Source organism: Capsicum annuum, chromosome 5, assembly GCF_002878395.1.
Source record: "Capsicum annuum cultivar UCD-10X-F1 chromosome 5, UCD10Xv1.1, whole genome shotgun sequence".
Classification (NCBI taxonomy): domain Eukaryota; kingdom Viridiplantae; phylum Streptophyta; class Magnoliopsida; order Solanales; family Solanaceae; genus Capsicum; species Capsicum annuum.
In genome coordinates, this window is record NC_061115.1 from 162,635,151 (window position 1) to 162,639,276 (window position 4,126).

The window sequence follows — 4,126 nt, forward strand, 5'->3', positions numbered from 1 at the left end:
AGAAACCCTAATTTGTTATTGTGGATGATTAAAGAAGTTATGAGCTCTGGTGTGATATAATTAGGGATTAAAATTGATGGAAAAAAACCCAAATATCCTTTTAAATATTGTATAAAATTACTGATTGAAAGTGGATATGGTTTGGGCCATGGTCCATCGCTGGCTCAATGGTCCGTCGGTCCTGACCGTCACACTTGGAAAGAACCTAAAATTTCTACCTTATCTACGATGATTTGGGTAATGGTCCATCACGAGCTCCACAGTCCATCGATCTTGGCCTGGCACTTGACTAGAAGTTGGGTTCACTACCTTAATCGCAATGGCTTGGACGATGGTCCATCGCTAGCTTGATGGTCCGTCGAATTGACCGTTGCTTCTGGGTAGTTCCAACAGTCATCACTAACTCTTCTAGAGACTATATTTTACTTAAAGAAATTTTGGGGCATTAAATTAGGGTGACTATTAAAGGTATTCCATTTCACTATCTTTGTGACGAATTAAATTTAATGAGTCATAGTGTCCCTTCTGTAGTCAAACCAGTATATGGGATCCTTACTTTTGATGAGCCTAAGATTGAACCTCACGAGTCATAAGTTCTTATTACAATTCATAGGATACGAATCATATTCAGTCCAATATAGTTGCCTTATACTAATATCCAGGCTACGACTTATGATGACAAGTCGTAATGCATCCTTATGAGTTAAAGGGTGACCTGTTGTCCTTGGTGATAAATTTTCATCTTTTAATTAAGGTTAATTTTTTTCATTTCACTTTTTCCGCACTTAAGACTCATAACCATAAAATATGTTGGGGACCATATTCCCAACACTTAACCATTAAATACATGTCATGACCCAAGACTACCCCTTGTCATAACACGGTGCTTGGAACTATAAGTGATCCGATGGTAACCTATGTACATGATACTTGAGTAACTTATTTAATATATATATATATATATACATACACACACACACTAAATAACTTAGTGGAAGCATGATCAATATGAGCTAAGTTATTTCAGTACATAACTGAGAAAAGTTTACTATATGGAAATATGAGAGAGAAAGGAACATAAATTACAAATACTTAATATAACTAACAATCTATGAATACTATACTATACTAGCTATAGGTAGTGAGGACATGAAACCTACCATCAGTAATCAATACATATGAATAAGAACATATAATTCAAGGACTACAACTAAGTTGAGTCCTCAAATTAAGAGAACTCATCACATGTTGGCTGAATGTTATGAATTATTAGACCCTGGTATGTGGGCTATATCTAGTAGCTATATCATGAAGGAATATGTAACAGACACATCTAAGTGCTCAATACTTTGGAATATACTGAGTATATGAGACATGCACTAAATCATGAAAATACTTAATGTATGCTTTAAAACTGAGGACATAAGCAAATTGCTTTAATATCCATTTAAATAAGGTTTGTATGTAAAAGATATAAAACATAGTGAAATTTCTAATTCATGAATTTAAAATATTTTTGTAGGCTAGAAAATGGTAGAAATATGAATGTCGTATGGAAATCTTACGTATTGTTGAATAGGCTATAAAACCACACTAAGGATCATTGATGAATACAGGGAATGAATGCAAGAATATGCAAAATGAATTAAAGACAAAGTAAAGCATGTACTAAAATAATTCATAAAGCTGTATAACTAAATGACATATAAACTTAACATTTAGTCATGTAAACTTGAGCTGATGTGGTTAAAATATTGAACATAGATTATGGTAGATAACATTTAACCGACATGACCCAATCTTATTTCATCAGGGTTCAACTTGTTACCCCAGTTGGAAGGGTGCCTGTACCTTGCCAAGGTACCAACACTGACTATGTGGATCCACTTTGCTGATGTCCCGAAGGGCTAAGGTGTCAGTCCTAAATTTGTAAGTGACCACTTATAGAGTATCAATCCTAAACTTGGGTGTGATGTAATACCTTATGTATAGAAATTTTTGTACATCATAAAACTTCTCCTTTGAGTTGTATGCACAACATACAATAGGTATATTGCAGTCGTATGCAAGGCAGTGTGGCTTGGTAGATATTTTGTTTTAGGTATGAATTGACCTATAGAAGTTTTCAAGTACGATACAAGTTTTAAGGAGGTAAGTCATAAGTTCATCAGTATAGACTCTATGATGTTTTGACCAAGCTATGAGTGGGGGGATGGGAGATGTATAAGGATAATACTAGTCCTAGGTAGGACTCATATGTTGACTAGTGTGTTCCCTCCTAGATTCTACCAGGATTACGAGTTAATGGGCATAGTCGTACACTTCCATAAAAGTCGTATGGTTAAGTCGTAAAGACTAGAGACTAATCTTTGTAAAGTTCATCTAATGGCTTTTGGGTTTTTTCCTATCGTATAACTTCCCATCCTCGACCTATAACCATCAAAGAGGCATTATTTTTCTCTAATCTTTAATCAAATAATGGCACATTCTCCTCCCATCCTCAAGAACATCTAGATTAGGGTTTATCACATATAAACTTATCCCTCAAGTCGCAAGATTCAAACACTCTTAACAAGTTATGAAATTCATGTATGTGGGGCTTATGAATAAGGTTATTCTTTCATCCTTGTTTCCAAAGTTCATGGTTTTAGAGTTTAATTTACGTATTTGGAATTAGAGTTCATACCCAAATAGCCATATTCTTTAATTATCATATTACCAGAAGATTGAAAGCTTGAAATTCATCAAGATTCATATATATAAATGATTTGACTTATAAGATTCATATTGTGATTTGAATTTCATTATCTTGACTAGGATGTTCTTGAAAGACTTTAATATATTTATTTATCATGATGTCTTCTTTTGAATTTTTGTGAACTAAAGCATGAATTCCAAGTCCTAAGAGCAAGTAATACATTTACTAGAAGTGATGCTCTTAAGCGCCATTGACATATTCTGTAACATGCTTTAAAGAAAAGCATTATCTTTCGATCAAAAGATAAGACCAAAAATTCACAATTGTTCATCTTGATTATGATTTAAAGTAAAGAGCAGAATAACTAATTTTCAGTCTATAAAACACTTATGCTACTTCAAGGTGGATTTCTTAAGTATAAGTATGTAAGTATTTTGGGAGTAGTATTTAACACCGGTAAGGGAATGCGGATGAGGATATCCTAAATTCCTAGAAACTAGGAGCTACCATACGTTAATTTTTCCCAATATTGATGAAGTTTAGTGATCATTTAATTTAAGGTCTATTTCAATAGCAAGAGTAGAACAGCTCTACCCAATGTGGGTAAGATGTTGGACACCATGGTAGCTCATGTGGTTTAAGTCGGTTAGAATAATCTCCTAAAGAAAAAATATATAGTAAAGCTTTTAGAAACTACGTGTTATGGCTCACAAATTTTATTATTATGCTTTTTTATGCACATTAATGATTTTTCCATCTTTTTTTATTCATGATCAAGCGGAGTTATTTACACTTAGCATGTGCTATTATAAAGTTTATATGAATATTCAGTTGTCATTTTACTTATGCATTCATCCCCTCATACTTAACATATTCAAAAGGTACTGACCTATATATAGGTCTATGTGTTACATTGTCTTATAATATAGGTTCTGTTGCTCTTTTTCTATAGCAGAAATCACTTTAGGTATAATAACCTACATCCTAATATTTAGTGAGTCCTCATAGTCCAAGGACCTATTTTATTAGCCTTTTATTCGTAGAAGAAAAATTTAGTTATTGGACTTCAGTTTATGTTTGGGTCAGCTGGAGTCTATCATAGATACTATCTAGTCAGTTAGGGTCTTGTCAAATTTTTTATATTTCAAGTTCAAAGTGTTTGTGTAAGATTCCCAATTTGAAGACTCTCAGTTAAGCTATGAATTTATTTACCTTCATATTCTAATATGTTAGTTCACTTTTCATTTGAGTTTCAAGTTATGTAGGATTTATGGGTTAGCTTGGGACTACTCACGATCTTGAGCACCCTGTGATGCCAGGGGGGTACTTTCGGGGTCTTACAAACATAGTATTAGAGCCTAAGGTTTTGAAGATTCCTAGGGAGCTAGAAAAGGCACATTATGTTGAGTCTTGATCATGTATTTGAAG